This window comes from Odontesthes bonariensis, chromosome 2 (assembly GCF_027942865.1).
Source record: "Odontesthes bonariensis isolate fOdoBon6 chromosome 2, fOdoBon6.hap1, whole genome shotgun sequence".
NCBI lineage: Eukaryota > Metazoa > Chordata > Actinopteri > Atheriniformes > Atherinopsidae > Odontesthes > Odontesthes bonariensis.
The window spans coordinates 38588658-38605520 of NC_134507.1; the positions used below are offsets into that span (position 1 = coordinate 38588658).

The 16863-nt window shown below is 48.8% G+C and overlaps 28 non-coding genes and 2 pseudogenes across 28 annotated transcripts; all 30 read right to left on the reverse strand.

Annotated features, from left to right (window-relative positions):
• LOC142388029 (NLR family CARD domain-containing protein 3-like) overlaps positions 1 to 16863 on the reverse strand; it is a 483074-nt pseudogene that overhangs the window by 374302 nt on the left and 91909 nt on the right.
• On the reverse strand, positions 727 to 839 carry LOC142371379 (U5 spliceosomal RNA). The gene has a single exon (XR_012768021.1). It is a non-coding gene; the product is annotated as a U5 spliceosomal RNA (small nuclear RNA).
• LOC142374782 (5S ribosomal RNA) lies at positions 1436 to 1554 on the reverse strand. Its single transcript, XR_012768806.1, has one exon. It is a non-coding gene; the product is annotated as a 5S ribosomal RNA (ribosomal RNA).
• Positions 1919 to 2109, reverse strand: LOC142368158 (U2 spliceosomal RNA). Its single transcript, XR_012767276.1, has one exon. It is a non-coding gene; the product is annotated as a U2 spliceosomal RNA (small nuclear RNA).
• Positions 2412 to 2524, reverse strand: LOC142371386 (U5 spliceosomal RNA). The gene has a single exon (XR_012768022.1). It is a non-coding gene; the product is annotated as a U5 spliceosomal RNA (small nuclear RNA).
• Positions 3121 to 3239, reverse strand: LOC142374787 (5S ribosomal RNA). The gene has a single exon (XR_012768807.1). It is a non-coding gene; the product is annotated as a 5S ribosomal RNA (ribosomal RNA).
• LOC142369471 (U2 spliceosomal RNA) lies at positions 3604 to 3794 on the reverse strand. Its single transcript, XR_012767616.1, has one exon. It is a non-coding gene; the product is annotated as a U2 spliceosomal RNA (small nuclear RNA).
• On the reverse strand, positions 4097 to 4209 carry LOC142371393 (U5 spliceosomal RNA). The gene has a single exon (XR_012768023.1). It is a non-coding gene; the product is annotated as a U5 spliceosomal RNA (small nuclear RNA).
• On the reverse strand, positions 4806 to 4924 carry LOC142375767 (5S ribosomal RNA). Its single transcript, XR_012769047.1, has one exon. It is a non-coding gene; the product is annotated as a 5S ribosomal RNA (ribosomal RNA).
• Positions 5289 to 5479, reverse strand: LOC142369307 (U2 spliceosomal RNA). The gene has a single exon (XR_012767570.1). It is a non-coding gene; the product is annotated as a U2 spliceosomal RNA (small nuclear RNA).
• Positions 5782 to 5894, reverse strand: LOC142371396 (U5 spliceosomal RNA). The gene has a single exon (XR_012768024.1). It is a non-coding gene; the product is annotated as a U5 spliceosomal RNA (small nuclear RNA).
• LOC142374793 (5S ribosomal RNA) lies at positions 6491 to 6609 on the reverse strand. The gene has a single exon (XR_012768809.1). It is a non-coding gene; the product is annotated as a 5S ribosomal RNA (ribosomal RNA).
• On the reverse strand, positions 6974 to 7164 carry LOC142369487 (U2 spliceosomal RNA). Its single transcript, XR_012767618.1, has one exon. It is a non-coding gene; the product is annotated as a U2 spliceosomal RNA (small nuclear RNA).
• LOC142371402 (U5 spliceosomal RNA) lies at positions 7467 to 7579 on the reverse strand. Its single transcript, XR_012768027.1, has one exon. It is a non-coding gene; the product is annotated as a U5 spliceosomal RNA (small nuclear RNA).
• LOC142374798 (5S ribosomal RNA) lies at positions 8176 to 8294 on the reverse strand. Its single transcript, XR_012768810.1, has one exon. It is a non-coding gene; the product is annotated as a 5S ribosomal RNA (ribosomal RNA).
• Positions 8659 to 8849, reverse strand: LOC142369493 (U2 spliceosomal RNA). The gene has a single exon (XR_012767619.1). It is a non-coding gene; the product is annotated as a U2 spliceosomal RNA (small nuclear RNA).
• Positions 9152 to 9264, reverse strand: LOC142371414 (U5 spliceosomal RNA). The gene has a single exon (XR_012768030.1). It is a non-coding gene; the product is annotated as a U5 spliceosomal RNA (small nuclear RNA).
• LOC142374803 (5S ribosomal RNA) lies at positions 9861 to 9979 on the reverse strand. Its single transcript, XR_012768811.1, has one exon. It is a non-coding gene; the product is annotated as a 5S ribosomal RNA (ribosomal RNA).
• Positions 10344 to 10534, reverse strand: LOC142369313 (U2 spliceosomal RNA). Its single transcript, XR_012767579.1, has one exon. It is a non-coding gene; the product is annotated as a U2 spliceosomal RNA (small nuclear RNA).
• On the reverse strand, positions 10837 to 10949 carry LOC142371419 (U5 spliceosomal RNA). The gene has a single exon (XR_012768031.1). It is a non-coding gene; the product is annotated as a U5 spliceosomal RNA (small nuclear RNA).
• On the reverse strand, positions 11546 to 11664 carry LOC142374809 (5S ribosomal RNA). The gene has a single exon (XR_012768812.1). It is a non-coding gene; the product is annotated as a 5S ribosomal RNA (ribosomal RNA).
• LOC142369787 (U2 spliceosomal RNA) lies at positions 12029 to 12219 on the reverse strand. Its single transcript, XR_012767705.1, has one exon. It is a non-coding gene; the product is annotated as a U2 spliceosomal RNA (small nuclear RNA).
• On the reverse strand, positions 12522 to 12634 carry LOC142371427 (U5 spliceosomal RNA). The gene has a single exon (XR_012768033.1). It is a non-coding gene; the product is annotated as a U5 spliceosomal RNA (small nuclear RNA).
• On the reverse strand, positions 13231 to 13349 carry LOC142374821 (5S ribosomal RNA). Its single transcript, XR_012768815.1, has one exon. It is a non-coding gene; the product is annotated as a 5S ribosomal RNA (ribosomal RNA).
• Positions 13714 to 13904, reverse strand: LOC142369500 (U2 spliceosomal RNA). The gene has a single exon (XR_012767620.1). It is a non-coding gene; the product is annotated as a U2 spliceosomal RNA (small nuclear RNA).
• On the reverse strand, positions 14207 to 14319 carry LOC142371432 (U5 spliceosomal RNA). Its single transcript, XR_012768034.1, has one exon. It is a non-coding gene; the product is annotated as a U5 spliceosomal RNA (small nuclear RNA).
• On the reverse strand, positions 14916 to 15034 carry LOC142374827 (5S ribosomal RNA). The gene has a single exon (XR_012768816.1). It is a non-coding gene; the product is annotated as a 5S ribosomal RNA (ribosomal RNA).
• Positions 15399 to 15589, reverse strand: LOC142369507 (U2 spliceosomal RNA). The gene has a single exon (XR_012767621.1). It is a non-coding gene; the product is annotated as a U2 spliceosomal RNA (small nuclear RNA).
• LOC142371438 (U5 spliceosomal RNA) lies at positions 15892 to 16004 on the reverse strand. The gene has a single exon (XR_012768037.1). It is a non-coding gene; the product is annotated as a U5 spliceosomal RNA (small nuclear RNA).
• On the reverse strand, positions 16601 to 16709 carry LOC142401353 (5S ribosomal RNA; annotated as a pseudogene).

A 16863-nucleotide genomic window follows, 5' to 3' on the forward strand; every position in this document is an offset into this window, starting at 1 on the left:
ATCTAGCGCTGTGGTGCCTCCTCATGCCAGCATAGTTTGCCGACATGATGGAGGCACCACAAACAGTTTTTAAATAAAATGCTTAAAAGAACAAAAATATATATCACACTAAAAGCCCAATAAAAGAGTAAAAAGTGGATGAAAAGGTACTAAAAAGGGATACTTACCTTCCTCTAAAAAAATGGAACACCGACACCGACCCTGTTTCAGCTGAAACTGGTTCAAAAAGCAAAAACCTGGAAAAAAAAAAAAGGTAATACAAGAAAATTTAAAGACAAAGAACTCCAACTACAAACGACTTGGAATACTTTGATCGAACGCAAAAAAGAACCTCCAAAGCGAGAAAAATTTAATGCCGAAAAGGCATAAAATAGTCCACCCAAAGGAGGCGATCGCAGTCTTAGCCAAAAGGCCGAGAAGCGATAACCCTCCACTGTTTCACGTCCGAGGGCCCTTCCTGGCACAATGCGCACTTGTGGCGGTGCTCTTTTTTCGCCTACAAAGCGTCACTTTGCACCTCCGCCCACCCGCTGCAGTGAGCACTCTTCAGCCGTTTCAGATGGTACAACTTTGCACTCCCGCCCGCTCCACTGAGCACCATTCAAACAACAATTTAGCGCCTCCAGCTTTGAACATGGGCACGGTCTCAACACATAGGGTGACTCTACTCCGAGAAGTCACTCGGCACAGCAAGAAGATTTCCTTTGCACAGACAGAATGGGCTTCACCCGCAAAGGTAAAGCCTTCCAAAAATAGAAACAACTCATTAATGTTGCTCTCCACGGAAGTCTTTAGTAAAAGGCGAAAGACTTGTACGTTATGAAGAGAAACCAGAGTACGAGTATTTGACACTGCAGGAGCAGTGCATCAGGCCAGTTGGCATAGCCACCTTCCCCATGGTGAGCTTTGCTTGGTTGAGACACTTGCTCCTCGGCCGACCAGGTAGGAACAATCGGGCCCTATTCAGTGGCTGCTTTGTCTTTTACTCTGTGCAAAAGACTAGGGGTCTTGAGGCTTTGTTCTGACCGCTCATTTGGTGTAGAGGTTTTTTTCAAGCAATTCTCCCAGTTGGCCCAATCCCAGAGCCATCTCAAAGTGGAGTTCACTTTCACTCTCTTTTCGCAGACTAAAAGCCAGAGTTTTATCTCAGAAGCTAAGCAGAGTCGGGCCTGGTTAGTACTTGGATGGGAGACCGCCTGCGAATACCAGGTGCTGTAAGCCTTTTGGCTTCTCCAGGCGCATGCAGTTTGACTGCGTCAAATGCAAAGGCAGTCCCTGTTTGACTTTTTGGAACTGCTCCTTTGTCAGGACAAAGTTAAATGTATGAGGATCAAAGGCAACCATGACCTGGGACATCTCAGCAGATCCAGGATCAGCAAGATGGATCACAGGGTGATCATCAGATGTTTCAACAAAAGACATGCAGAGAGAAAAATGCTTACAGCACCTGGTATTCCCAAGCGGTCTCCCATCCAAGTACTAACCAGGCCCGACCCTGCTTGGCTTCCGAGATCGGACGAGATCGGGCGTGTTCAGGGCGGTGTGGCCGTAAGCCACAGTCCCTGTGACAAATATGTGTTATATAGGTGCTGGAACCATACGTTTCCCCTATTTTACCAGAGAGTCGGCTTGAGAGGCTGATGTTGAGCCTGCACATCGACTTCCCTGATGTGATTGTTCTCTGCAGCTGAAAATGGGACTCTCAGATAACTTAGTGTGTGTCTGTCAAGCTCCTCTGTTCCCTGTGTGTTGTTTTGTGTTCATGGTCATACAGAGAAACCAGGGAAGCTCAATCCCACGACATGCTCATAAGCTGCGTCTTTTCTAAACATTATAGTTCTATGTTAGAAGTCAGAATACAACGGCTCCCTGAAACTACCACCCTGTACCGCTGGTTTTGTTATTTCACAAGAGTTGGGAAGAGTGCACCGTTCCCGGCGGCACTGCAGTACCGGGTCGATGCGTGGAGTGAACGGAGCAAGCCCCTTTTTCAACCCCTGTGCCTAAAAATCCATTTAATATGTAGTCCTCATATAGAGGACGTATCAGATATTAAACTGATAAGAACAGATACTACACTTGATCTTAGCCAAAAGGCCGAGAAGCGATAACCCTCCACTGTTTCACGTCCGAGGGCCCTTCCTGGCACAATGCGCACTTGTGGCGGTGCTCTTTTTTCGCCTACAAAGCGTCACTTTGCACCTCCGCCCACCCGCTGCAGTGAGCACTCTTCAGCCGTTTCAGATGGTACAACTTTGCACTCCCGCCCGCTCCACTGAGCACCATTCAAACAACAATTTAGCGCCTCCAGCTTTGAACATGGGCACGGTCTCAACACATAGGGTGACTCTACTCCGAGAAGTCACTCGGCACAGCAAGAAGATTTCCTTTGCACAGACAGAATGGGCTTCACCCGCAAAGGTAAAGCCTTCCAAAAATAGAAACAACTCATTAATGTTGCTCTCCACGGAAGTCTTTAGTAAAAGGCGAAAGACTTGTACGTTATGAAGAGAAACCAGAGTACGAGTATTTGACACTGCGGGAGCAGTGCATCAGGCCAGTTGGCATAGCCACCTTCCCCATGGTGAGCTTTGCTTGGTTGAGACACTTGCTCCTCGGCCGACCAGGTAGGAACAATCGGGCCCTATTCAGTGGCTGCTTTGTCTTTTACTCTGTGCAAAAGACTAGGGGTCTTGAGGCTTTGTTCTGACCGCTCATTTGGTGTAGAGGTTTTTTTCAAGCAATTCTCCCAGTTGGCCCAATCCCAGAGCCATCTCAAAGTGGAGTTCACTTTCACTCTCTTTTCGCAGACTAAAAGCCAGAGTTTTATCTCAGAAGCTAAGCAGAGTCGGGCCTGGTTAGTACTTGGATGGGAGACCGCCTGCGAATACCAGGTGCTGTAAGCCTTTTGGCTTCTCCAGGCGCATGCAGTTTGACTGCGTCAAATGCAAAGGCAGTCCCTGTTTGACTTTTTGGAACTGCTCCTTTGTCAGGACAAAGTTAAATGTATGAGGATCAAAGGCAACCATGACCTGGGACATCTCAGCAGATCCAGGATCAGCAAGATGGATCACAGGGTGATCATCAGATGTTTCAACAAAAGACATGCAGAGAGAAAAATGCTTACAGCACCTGGTATTCCCAAGCGGTCTCCCATCCAAGTACTAACCAGGCCCGACCCTGCTTGGCTTCCGAGATCGGACGAGATCGGGCGTGTTCAGGGCGGTGTGGCCGTAAGCCACAGTCCCTGTGACAAATATGTGTTATATAGGTGCTGGAACCATACGTTTCCCCTATTTTACCAGAGAGTCGGCTTGAGAGGCTGATGTTGAGCCTGCACATCGACTTCCCTGATGTGATTGTTCTCTGCAGCTGAAAATGGGACTCTCAGATAACTTAGTGTGTGTCTGTCAAGCTCCTCTGTTCCCTGTGTGTTGTTTTGTGTTCATGGTCATACAGAGAAACCAGGGAAGCTCAATCCCACGACATGCTCATAAGCTGCGTCTTTTCTAAACATTATAGTTCTATGTTAGAAGTCAGAATACAACGGCTCCCTGAAACTACCACCCTGTACCGCTGGTTTTGTTATTTCACAAGAGTTGGGAAGAGTGCACCGTTCCCGGCGGCACCGCAGTACCGGGTCGATGCGTGGAGTGAACGGAGCAAGCCCCTTTGTCAACCCCTGTGCCTAAAAATCCATTTAATATGTAGTCCTCATATAGAGGACGTATCAGATATTAAACTGATAAGAACAGATACTACACTTGATCTTAGCCAAAAGGCCGAGAAGCGATAACCCTCCACTGTTTCACGTCCGAGGGCCCTTCCTGGCACAATGCGCACTTGTGGCGGTGCTCTTTTTTCGCCTACAAAGCGTCACTTTGCACCTCCGCCCACCCGCTGCAGTGAGCACTCTTCAGCCGTTTCAGATGGTACAACTTTGCACTCCCGCCCGCTCCACTGAGCACCATTCAAACAACAATTTAGCGCCTCCAGCTTTGAACATGGGCACGGTCTCAACACATAGGGTGACTCTACTCCGAGAAGTCACTCGGCACAGCAAGAAGATTTCCTTTGCACAGACAGAATGGGCTTCACCCGCAAAGGTAAAGCCTTCCAAAAATAGAAACAACTCATTAATGTTGCTCTCCACGGAAGTCTTTAGTAAAAGGCGAAAGACTTGTACGTTATGAAGAGAAACCAGAGTACGAGTATTTGACACTGCGGGAGCAGTGCATCAGGCCAGTTGGCATAGCCACCTTCCCCATGGTGAGCTTTGCTTGGTTGAGACACTTGCTCCTCGGCCGACCAGGTAGGAACAATCGGGCCCTATTCAGTGGCTGCTTTGTCTTTTACTCTGTGCAAAAGACTAGGGGTCTTGAGGCTTTGTTCTGACCGCTCATTTGGTGTAGAGGTTTTTTTCAAGCAATTCTCCCAGTTGGCCCAATCCCAGAGCCATCTCAAAGTGGAGTTCACTTTCACTCTCTTTTCGCAGACTAAAAGCCAGAGTTTTATCTCAGAAGCTAAGCAGAGTCGGGCCTGGTTAGTACTTGGATGGGAGACCGCCTGCGAATACCAGGTGCTGTAAGCCTTTTGGCTTCTCCAGGCGCATGCAGTTTGACTGCGTCAAATGCAAAGGCAGTCCCTGTTTGACTTTTTGGAACTGCTCCTTTGTCAGGACAAAGTTAAATGTATGAGGATCAAAGGCAACCATGACCTGGGACATCTCAGCAGATCCAGGATCAGCAAGATGGATCACAGGGTGATCATCAGATGTTTCAACAAAAGACATGCAGAGAGAAAAATGCTTACAGCACCTGGTATTCCCAAGCAGTCTCCCATCCAAGTACTAACCAGGCCCGACCCTGCTTGGCTTCCGAGATCGGACGAGATCGGGCGTGTTCAGGGCGGTGTGGCCGTAAGCCACAGTCCCTGTGACAAATATGTGTTATATAGGTGCTGGAACCATACGTTTCCCCTATTTTACCAGAGAGTCGGCTTGAGAGGCTGATGTTGAGCCTGCACATCGACTTCCCTGATGTGATTGTTCTCTGCAGCTGAAAATGGGACTCTCAGATAACTTAGTGTGTGTCTGTCAAGCTCCTCTGTTCCCTGTGTGTTGTTTTGTGTTCATGGTCATACAGAGAAACCAGGGAAGCTCAATCCCACGACATGCTCATAAGCTGCGTCTTTTCTAAACATTATAGTTCTATGTTAGAAGTCAGAATACAACGGCTCCCTGAAACTACCACCCTGTACCGCTGGTTTTGTTATTTCACAAGAGTTGGGAAGAGTGCACCGTTCCCGGCGGCACCGCAGTACCGGGTCGATGCGTGGAGTGAACGGAGCAAGCCCCTTTTTCAACCCCTGTGCCTAAAAATCCATTTAATATGTAGTCCTCATATAGAGGACGTATCAGATATTAAACTGATAAGAACAGATACTACACTTGATCTTAGCCAAAAGGCCGAGAAGCGATAACCCTCCACTGTTTCACGTCCGAGGGCCCTTCCTGGCACAATGCGCACTTGTGGCGGTGCTCTTTTTTCGCCTACAAAGCGTCACTTTGCACCTCCGCCCACCCGCTGCAGTGAGCACTCTTCAGCCGTTTCAGATGGTACAACTTTGCACTCCCGCCCGCTCCACTGAGCACCATTCAAACAACAATTTAGCGCCTCCAGCTTTGAACATGGGCACGGTCTCAACACATAGGGTGACTCTACTCCGAGAAGTCACTCGGCACAGCAAGAAGATTTCCTTTGCACAGACAGAATGGGCTTCACCCGCAAAGGTAAAGCCTTCCAAAAATAGAAACAACTCATTAATGTTGCTCTCCACGGAAGTCTTTAGTAAAAGGCGAAAGACTTGTACGTTATGAAGAGAAACCAGAGTACGAGTATTTGACACTGCGGGAGCAGTGCATCAGGCCAGTTGGCATAGCCACCTTCCCCATGGTGAGCTTTGCTTGGTTGAGACACTTGCTCCTCGGCCGACCAGGTAGGAACAATCGGGCCCTATTCAGTGGCTGCTTTGTCTTTTACTCTGTGCAAAAGACTAGGGGTCTTGAGGCTTTGTTCTGACCGCTCATTTGGTGTAGAGGTTTTTTTCAAGCAATTCTCCCAGTTGGCCCAATCCCAGAGCCATCTCAAAGTGGAGTTCACTTTCACTCTCTTTTCGCAGACTAAAAGCCAGAGTTTTATCTCAGAAGCTAAGCAGAGTCGGGCCTGGTTAGTACTTGGATGGGAGACCGCCTGCGAATACCAGGTGCTGTAAGCCTTTTGGCTTCTCCAGGCGCATGCAGTTTGACTGCGTCAAATGCAAAGGCAGTCCCTGTTTGACTTTTTGGAACTGCTCCTTTGTCAGGACAAAGTTAAATGTATGAGGATCAAAGGCAACCATGACCTGGGACATCTCAGCAGATCCAGGATCAGCAAGATGGATCACAGGGTGATCATCAGATGTTTCAACAAAAGACATGCAGAGAGAAAAATGCTTACAGCACCTGGTATTCCCAAGCGGTCTCCCATCCAAGTACTAACCAGGCCCGACCCTGCTTGGCTTCCGAGATCGGACGAGATCGGGCGTGTTCAGGGCGGTGTGGCCGTAAGCCACAGTCCCTGTGACAAATATGTGTTATATAGGTGCTGGAACCATACGTTTCCCCTATTTTACCAGAGAGTCGGCTTGAGAGGCTGATGTTGAGCCTGCACATCGACTTCCCTGATGTGATTGTTCTCTGCAGCTGAAAATGGGACTCTCAGATAACTTAGTGTGTGTCTGTCAAGCTCCTCTGTTCCCTGTGTGTTGTTTTGTGTTCATGGTCATACAGAGAAACCAGGGAAGCTCAATCCCACGACATGCTCATAAGCTGCGTCTTTTCTAAACATTATAGTTCTATGTTAGAAGTCAGAATACAACGGCTCCCTGAAACTACCACCCTGTACCGCTGGTTTTGTTATTTCACAAGAGTTGGGAAGAGTGCACCGTTCCCGGCGGCACCGCAGTACCGGGTCGATGCGTGGAGTGAACGGAGCAAGCCCCTTTGTCAACCCCTGTGCCTAAAAATCCATTTAATATGTAGTCCTCATATAGAGGACGTATCAGATATTAAACTGATAAGAACAGATACTACACTTGATCTTAGCCAAAAGGCCGAGAAGCGATAACCCTCCACTGTTTCACGTCCGAGGGCCCTTCCTGGCACAATGCGCACTTGTGGCGGTGCTCTTTTTTCGCCTACAAAGCGTCACTTTGCACCTCCGCCCACCCGCTGCAGTGAGCACTCTTCAGCCGTTTCAGATGGTACAACTTTGCACTCCCGCCCGCTCCACTGAGCACCATTCAAACAACAATTTAGCGCCTCCAGCTTTGAACATGGGCACGGTCTCAACACATAGGGTGACTCTACTCCGAGAAGTCACTCGGCACAGCAAGAAGATTTCCTTTGCACAGACAGAATGGGCTTCACCCGCAAAGGTAAAGCCTTCCAAAAATAGAAACAACTCATTAATGTTGCTCTCCACGGAAGTCTTTAGTAAAAGGCGAAAGACTTGTACGTTATGAAGAGAAACCAGAGTACGAGTATTTGACACTGCGGGAGCAGTGCATCAGGCCAGTTGGCATAGCCACCTTCCCCATGGTGAGCTTTGCTTGGTTGAGACACTTGCTCCTCGGCCGACCAGGTAGGAACAATCGGGCCCTATTCAGTGGCTGCTTTGTCTTTTACTCTGTGCAAAAGACTAGGGGTCTTGAGGCTTTGTTCTGACCGCTCATTTGGTGTAGAGGTTTTTTTCAAGCAATTCTCCCAGTTGGCCCAATCCCAGAGCCATCTCAAAGTGGAGTTCACTTTCACTCTCTTTTCGCAGACTAAAAGCCAGAGTTTTATCTCAGAAGCTAAGCAGAGTCGGGCCTGGTTAGTACTTGGATGGGAGACCGCCTGCGAATACCAGGTGCTGTAAGCCTTTTGGCTTCTCCAGGCGCATGCAGTTTGACTGCGTCAAATGCAAAGGCAGTCCCTGTTTGACTTTTTGGAACTGCTCCTTTGTCAGGACAAAGTTAAATGTATGAGGATCAAAGGCAACCATGACCTGGGACATCTCAGCAGATCCAGGATCAGCAAGATGGATCACAGGGTGATCATCAGATGTTTCAACAAAAGACATGCAGAGAGAAAAATGCTTACAGCACCTGGTATTCCCAAGCGGTCTCCCATCCAAGTACTAACCAGGCCCGACCCTGCTTGGCTTCCGAGATCGGACGAGATCGGGCGTGTTCAGGGCGGTGTGGCCGTAAGCCACAGTCCCTGTGACAAATATGTGTTATATAGGTGCTGGAACCATACGTTTCCCCTATTTTACCAGAGAGTCGGCTTGAGAGGCTGATGTTGAGCCTGCACATCGACTTCCCTGATGTGATTGTTCTCTGCAGCTGAAAATGGGACTCTCAGATAACTTAGTGTGTGTGTGTCAAGCTCCTCTGTTCCCTGTGTGTTGTTTTGTGTTCATGGTCATACAGAGAAACCAGGGAAGCTCAATCCCACGACATGCTCATAAGCTGCGTCTTTTCTAAACATTATAGTTCTATGTTAGAAGTCAGAATACAACGGCTCCCTGAAACTACCACCCTGTACCGCTGGTTTTGTTATTTCACAAGAGTTGGGAAGAGTGCACCGTTCCCGGCGGCACCGCAGTACCGGGTCGATGCGTGGAGTGAACGGAGCAAGCCCCTTTGTCAACCCCTGTGCCTAAAAATCCATTTAATATGTAGTCCTCATATAGAGGACGTATCAGATATTAAACTGATAAGAACAGATACTACACTTGATCTTAGCCAAAAGGCCGAGAAGCGATAACCCTCCACTGTTTCACGTCCGAGGGCCCTTCCTGGCACAATGCGCACTTGTGGCGGTGCTCTTTTTTCGCCTACAAAGCGTCACTTTGCACCTCCGCCCACCCGCTGCAGTGAGCACTCTTCAGCCGTTTCAGATGGTACAACTTTGCACTCCCGCCCGCTCCACTGAGCACCATTCAAACAACAATTTAGCGCCTCCAGCTTTGAACATGGGCACGGTCTCAACACATAGGGTGACTCTACTCCGAGAAGTCACTCGGCACAGCAAGAAGATTTCCTTTGCACAGACAGAATGGGCTTCACCCGCAAAGGTAAAGCCTTCCAAAAATAGAAACAACTCATTAATGTTGCTCTCCACGGAAGTCTTTAGTAAAAGGCGAAAGACTTGTACGTTATGAAGAGAAACCAGAGTACGAGTATTTGACACTGCGGGAGCAGTGCATCAGGCCAGTTGGCATAGCCACCTTCCCCATGGTGAGCTTTGCTTGGTTGAGACACTTGCTCCTCGGCCGACCAGGTAGGAACAATCGGGCCCTATTCAGTGGCTGCTTTGTCTTTTACTCTGTGCAAAAGACTAGGGGTCTTGAGGCTTTGTTCTGACCGCTCATTTGGTGTAGAGGTTTTTTTCAAGCAATTCTCCCAGTTGGCCCAATCCCAGAGCCATCTCAAAGTGGAGTTCACTTTCACTCTCTTTTCGCAGACTAAAAGCCAGAGTTTTATCTCAGAAGCTAAGCAGAGTCGGGCCTGGTTAGTACTTGGATGGGAGACCGCCTGCGAATACCAGGTGCTGTAAGCCTTTTGGCTTCTCCAGGCGCATGCAGTTTGACTGCGTCAAATGCAAAGGCAGTCCCTGTTTGACTTTTTGGAACTGCTCCTTTGTCAGGACAAAGTTAAATGTATGAGGATCAAAGGCAACCATGACCTGGGACATCTCAGCAGATCCAGGATCAGCAAGATGGATCACAGGGTGATCATCAGATGTTTCAACAAAAGACATGCAGAGAGAAAAATGCTTACAGCACCTGGTATTCCCAAGCGGTCTCCCATCCAAGTACTAACCAGGCCCGACCCTGCTTGGCTTCCGAGATCGGACGAGATCGGGCGTGTTCAGGGCGGTGTGGCCGTAAGCCACAGTCCCTGTGACAAATATGTGTTATATAGGTGCTGGAACCATACGTTTCCCCTATTTTACCAGAGAGTCGGCTTGAGAGGCTGATGTTGAGCCTGCACATCGACTTCCCTGATGTGATTGTTCTCTGCAGCTGAAAATGGGACTCTCAGATAACTTAGTGTGTGTGTGTCAAGCTCCTCTGTTCCCTGTGTGTTGTTTTGTGTTCATGGTCATACAGAGAAACCAGGGAAGCTCAATCCCACGACATGCTCATAAGCTGCGTCTTTTCTAAACATTATAGTTCTATGTTAGAAGTCAGAATACAACGGCTCCCTGAAACTACCACCCTGTACCGCTGGTTTTGTTATTTCACAAGAGTTGGGAAGAGTGCACCGTTCCCGGCGGCACCGCAGTACCGGGTCGATGCGTGGAGTGAACGGAGCAAGCCCCTTTTTCAACCCCTGTGCCTAAAAATCCATTTAATATGTAGTCCTCATATAGAGGACGTATCAGATATTAAACTGATAAGAACAGATACTACACTTGATCTTAGCCAAAAGGCCGAGAAGCGATAACCCTCCACTGTTTCACGTCCGAGGGCCCTTCCTGGCACAATGCGCACTTGTGGCGGTGCTCTTTTTTCGCCTACAAAGCGTCACTTTGCACCTCCGCCCACCCGCTGCAGTGAGCACTCTTCAGCCGTTTCAGATGGTACAACTTTGCACTCCCGCCCGCTCCACTGAGCACCATTCAAACAACAATTTAGCGCCTCCAGCTTTGAACATGGGCACGGTCTCAACACATAGGGTGACTCTACTCCGAGAAGTCACTCGGCACAGCAAGAAGATTTCCTTTGCACAGACAGAATGGGCTTCACCCGCAAAGGTAAAGCCTTCCAAAAATAGAAACAACTCATTAATGTTGCTCTCCACGGAAGTCTTTAGTAAAAGGCGAAAGACTTGTACGTTATGAAGAGAAACCAGAGTACGAGTATTTGACACTGCGGGAGCAGTGCATCAGGCCAGTTGGCATAGCCACCTTCCCCATGGTGAGCTTTGCTTGGTTGAGACACTTGCTCCTCGGCCGACCAGGTAGGAACAATCGGGCCCTATTCAGTGGCTGCTTTGTCTTTTACTCTGTGCAAAAGACTAGGGGTCTTGAGGCTTTGTTCTGACCGCTCATTTGGTGTAGAGGTTTTTTTCAAGCAATTCTCCCAGTTGGCCCAATCCCAGAGCCATCTCAAAGTGGAGTTCACTTTCACTCTCTTTTCGCAGACTAAAAGCCAGAGTTTTATCTCAGAAGCTAAGCAGAGTCGGGCCTGGTTAGTACTTGGATGGGAGACCGCCTGCGAATACCAGGTGCTGTAAGCCTTTTGGCTTCTCCAGGCGCATGCAGTTTGACTGCGTCAAATGCAAAGGCAGTCCCTGTTTGACTTTTTGGAACTGCTCCTTTGTCAGGACAAAGTTAAATGTATGAGGATCAAAGGCAACCATGACCTGGGACATCTCAGCAGATCCAGGATCAGCAAGATGGATCACAGGGTGATCATCAGATGTTTCAACAAAAGACATGCAGAGAGAAAAATGCTTACAGCACCTGGTATTCCCAAGCGGTCTCCCATCCAAGTACTAACCAGGCCCGACCCTGCTTGGCTTCCGAGATCGGACGAGATCGGGCGTGTTCAGGGCGGTGTGGCCGTAAGCCACAGTCCCTGTGACAAATATGTGTTATATAGGTGCTGGAACCATACGTTTCCCCTATTTTACCAGAGAGTCGGCTTGAGAGGCTGATGTTGAGCCTGCACATCGACTTCCCTGATGTGATTGTTCTCTGCAGCTGAAAATGGGACTCTCAGATAACTTAGTGTGTGTGTGTCAAGCTCCTCTGTTCCCTGTGTGTTGTTTTGTGTTCATGGTCATACAGAGAAACCAGGGAAGCTCAATCCCACGACATGCTCATAAGCTGCGTCTTTTCTAAACATTATAGTTCTATGTTAGAAGTCAGAATACAACGGCTCCCTGAAACTACCACCCTGTACCGCTGGTTTTGTTATTTCACAAGAGTTGGGAAGAGTGCACCGTTCCCGGCGGCACTGCAGTACCGGTTCGATGCGTGGAGTGAACGGAGCAAGCCCCTTTTTCAACCCCTGTGCCTAAAAATCCATTTAATATGTAGTCCTCATATAGAGGACGTATCAGATATTAAACTGATAAGAACAGATACTACACTTGATCTTAGCCAAAAGGCCGAGAAGCGATAACCCTCCACTGTTTCACGTCCGAGGGCCCTTCCTGGCACAATGCGCACTTGTGGCGGTGCTCTTTTTTCGCCTACAAAGCGTCACTTTGCACCTCCGCCCACCCGCTGCAGTGAGCACTCTTCAGCCGTTTCAGATGGTACAACTTTGCACTCCCGCCCGCTCCACTGAGCACCATTCAAACAACAATTTAGCGCCTCCAGCTTTGAACATGGGCACGGTCTCAACACATAGGGTGACTCTACTCCGAGAAGTCACTCGGCACAGCAAGAAGATTTCCTTTGCACAGACAGAATGGGCTTCACCCGCAAAGGTAAAGCCTTCCAAAAATAGAAACAACTCATTAATGTTGCTCTCCACGGAAGTCTTTAGTAAAAGGCGAAAGACTTGTACGTTATGAAGAGAAACCAGAGTACGAGTATTTGACACTGCAGGAGCAGTGCATCAGGCCAGTTGGCATAGCCACCTTCCCCATGGTGAGCTTTGCTTGGTTGAGACACTTGCTCCTCGGCCGACCAGGTAGGAACAATCGGGCCCTATTCAGTGGCTGCTTTGTCTTTTACTCTGTGCAAAAGACTAGGGGTCTTGAGGCTTTGTTCTGACCGCTCATTTGGTGTAGAGGTTTTTTTCAAGCAATTCTCCCAGTTGGCCCAATCCCAGAGCCATCTCAAAGTGGAGTTCACTTTCACTCTCTTTTCGCAGACTAAAAGCCAGAGTTTTATCTCAGAAGCTAAGCAGAGTCGGGCCTGGTTAGTACTTGGATGGGAGACCGCCTGCGAATACCAGGTGCTGTAAGCCTTTTGGCTTCTCCAGGCGCATGCAGTTTGACTGCGTCAAATGCAAAGGCAGTCCCTGTTTGACTTTTTGGAACTGCTCCTTTGTCAGGACAAAGTTAAATGTATGAGGATCAAAGGCAACCATGACCTGGGACATCTCAGCAGATCCAGGATCAGCAAGATGGATCACAGGGTGATCATCAGATGTTTCAACAAAAGACATGCAGAGAGAAAAATGCTTACAGCACCTGGTATTCCCAAGCGGTCTCCCATCCAAGTACTAACCAGGCCCGACCCTGCTTGGCTTCCGAGATCGGACGAGATCGGGCGTGTTCAGGGCGGTGTGGCCGTAAGCCACAGTCCCTGTGACAAATATGTGTTATATAGGTGCTGGAACCATACGTTTCCCCTATTTTACCAGAGAGTCGGCTTGAGAGGCTGATGTTGAGCCTGCACATCGACTTCCCTGATGTGATTGTTCTCTGCAGCTGAAAATGGGACTCTCAGATAACTTAGTGTGTGTCTGTCAAGCTCCTCTGTTCCCTGTGTGTTGTTTTGTGTTCATGGTCATACAGAGAAACCAGGGAAGCTCAATCCCACGACATGCTCATAAGCTGCGTCTTTTCTAAACATTATAGTTCTATGTTAGAAGTCAGAATACAACGGCTCCCTGAAACTACCACCCTGTACCGCTGGTTTTGTTATTTCACAAGAGTTGGGAAGAGTGCACCGTTCCCGGCGGCACCGCAGTACCGGGTCGATGCGTGGAGTGAACGGAGCAAGCCCCTTTGTCAACCCCTGTGCCTAAAAATCCATTTAATATGTAGTCCTCATATAGAGGACGTATCAGATATTAAACTGATAAGAACAGATACTACACTTGATCTTAGCCAAAAGGCCGAGAAGCGATAACCCTCCACTGTTTCACGTCCGAGGGCCCTTCCTGGCACAATGCGCACTTGTGGCGGTGCTCTTTTTTCGCCTACAAAGCGTCACTTTGCACCTCCGCCCACCCGCTGCAGTGAGCACTCTTCAGCCGTTTCAGATGGTACAACTTTGCACTCCCGCCCGCTCCACTGAGCACCATTCAAACAACAATTTAGCGCCTCCAGCTTTGAACATGGGCACGGTCTCAACACATAGGGTGACTCTACTCCGAGAAGTCACTCGGCACAGCAAGAAGATTTCCTTTGCACAGACAGAATGGGCTTCACCCGCAAAGGTAAAGCCTTCCAAAAATAGAAACAACTCATTAATGTTGCTCTCCACGGAAGTCTTTAGTAAAAGGCGAAAGACTTGTACGTTATGAAGAGAAACCAGAGTACGAGTATTTGACACTGCGGGAGCAGTGCATCAGGCCAGTTGGCATAGCCACCTTCCCCATGGTGAGCTTTGCTTGGTTGAGACACTTGCTCCTCGGCCGACCAGGTAGGAACAATCGGGCCCTATTCAGTGGCTGCTTTGTCTTTTACTCTGTGCAAAAGACTAGGGGTCTTGAGGCTTTGTTCTGACCGCTCATTTGGTGTAGAGGTTTTTTTCAAGCAATTCTCCCAGTTGGCCCAATCCCAGAGCCATCTCAAAGTGGAGTTCACTTTCACTCTCTTTTCGCAGACTAAAAGCCAGAGTTTTATCTCAGAAGCTAAGCAGAGTCGGGCCTGGTTAGTACTTGGATGGGAGACCGCCTGCGAATACCAGGTGCTGTAAGCCTTTTGGCTTCTCCAGGCGCATGCAGTTTGACTGCGTCAAATGCAAAGGCAGTCCCTGTTTGACTTTTTGGAACTGCTCCTTTGTCAGGACAAAGTTAAATGTATGAGGATCAAAGGCAACCATGACCTGGGACATCTCAGCAGATCCAGGATCAGCAAGATGGATCACAGGGTGATCATCAGATGTTTCAACAAAAGACATGCAGAGAGAAAAATGCTTACAGCACCTGGTATTCCCAAGCGGTCTCCCATCCAAGTACTAACCAGGCCCGACCCTGCTTGGCTTCCGAGATCGGACGAGATCGGGCGTGTTCAGGGCGGTGTGGCCGTAAGCCACAGTCCCTGTGACAAATATGTGTTATATAGGTGCTGGAACCATACGTTTCCCCTATTTTACCAGAGAGTCGGCTTGAGAGGCTGATGTTGAGCCTGCACATCGACTTCCCTGATGTGATTGTTCTCTGCAGCTGAAAATGGGACTCTCAGATAACTTAGTGTGTGTCTGTCAAGCTCCTCTGTTCCCTGTGTGTTGTTTTGTGTTCATGGTCATACAGAGAAACCAGGGAAGCTCAATCCCACGACATGCTCATAAGCTGCGTCTTTTCTAAACATTATAGTTCTATGTTAGAAGTCAGAATACAACGGCTCCCTGAAACTACCACCCTGTACCGCTGGTTTTGTTATTTCACAAGAGTTGGGAAGAGTGCACCGTTCCCGGCGGCACCGCAGTACCGGGTCGATGCGTGGAGTGAACGGAGCAAGCCCCTTTGTCAACCCCTGTGCCTAAAAATCCATTTAATATGTAGTCCTCATATAGAGGACGTATCAGATATTAAACTGATAAGAACAGATACTACACTTGATCTTAGCCAAAAGGCCGAGAAGCGATAACCCTCCACTGTTTCACGTCCGAGGGCCCTTCCTGGCACAATGCGCACTTGTGGCGGTGCTCTTTTTTCGCCTACAAAGCGTCACTTTGCACCTCCGCCCACCCGCTGCAGTGAGCACTCTTCAGCCGTTTCAGATGGTACAACTTTGCACTCCCGCCCGCTCCACTGAGCACCATTCAAACAACAATTTAGCGCCTCCAGCTTTGAACATGGGCACGGTCTCAACACATAGGGTGACTCTACTCCGAGAAGTCACTCGGCACAGCAAGAAGATTTCCTTTGCACAGACAGAATGGGCTTCACCCGCAAAGGTAAAGCCTTCCAAAAATAGAAACAACTCATTAATGTTGCTCTCCACGGAAGTCTTTAGTAAAAGGCGAAAGACTTGTACGTTATGAAGAGAAACCAGAGTACGAGTATTTGACACTGCGGGAGCAGTGCATCAGGCCAGTTGGCATAGCCACCTTCCCCATGGTGAGCTTTGCTTGGTTGAGACACTTGCTCCTCGGCCGACCAGGTAGGAACAATCGGGCCCTATTCAGTGGCTGCTTTGTCTTTTACTCTGTGCAAAAGACTAGGGGTCTTGAGGCTTTGTTCTGACCGCTCATTTGGTGTAGAGGTTTTTTTCAAGCAATTCTCCCAGTTGGCCCAATCCCAGAGCCATCTCAAAGTGGAGTTCACTTTCACTCTCTTTTCGCAGACTAAAAGCCAGAGTTTTATCTCAGAAGCTAAGCAGAGTCGGGCCTGGTTAGTACTTGGATGGGAGACCGCCTGCGAATACCAGGTGCTGTAAGCCTTTTGGCTTCTCCAGGCGCATGCAGTTTGACTGCGTCAAATGCAAAGGCAGTCCCTGTTTGACTTTTTGGAACTGCTCCTTTGTCAGGACAAAGTTAAATGTATGAGGATCAAAGGCAACCATGACCTGGGACATCTCAGCAGATCCAGGATCAGCAAGATGGATCACAGGGTGATCATCAGATGTTTCAACAAAAGACATGCAGAGAGAAAAATGCTTACAGCACCTGGTATTCCCAAGCGGTCTCCCATCCAAGTACTAACCAGGCCCGACCCTGCTTGGCTTCCGAGATCGGACGTGTTCAGGGCGGTGTGGCCGGAAGCCACTGTCCCTGTGACAAATATGTGTTATATAGGTGCTGGAACCATACGTTTCCCCTATTTTACCAGAGAGTCGGCTTGAGAGGCTGATGTTGATCCTGCACATCGACTTCCCTGATGTGATTGTTCTCTGCAGCTGAAAATGGGACTCTCAGAT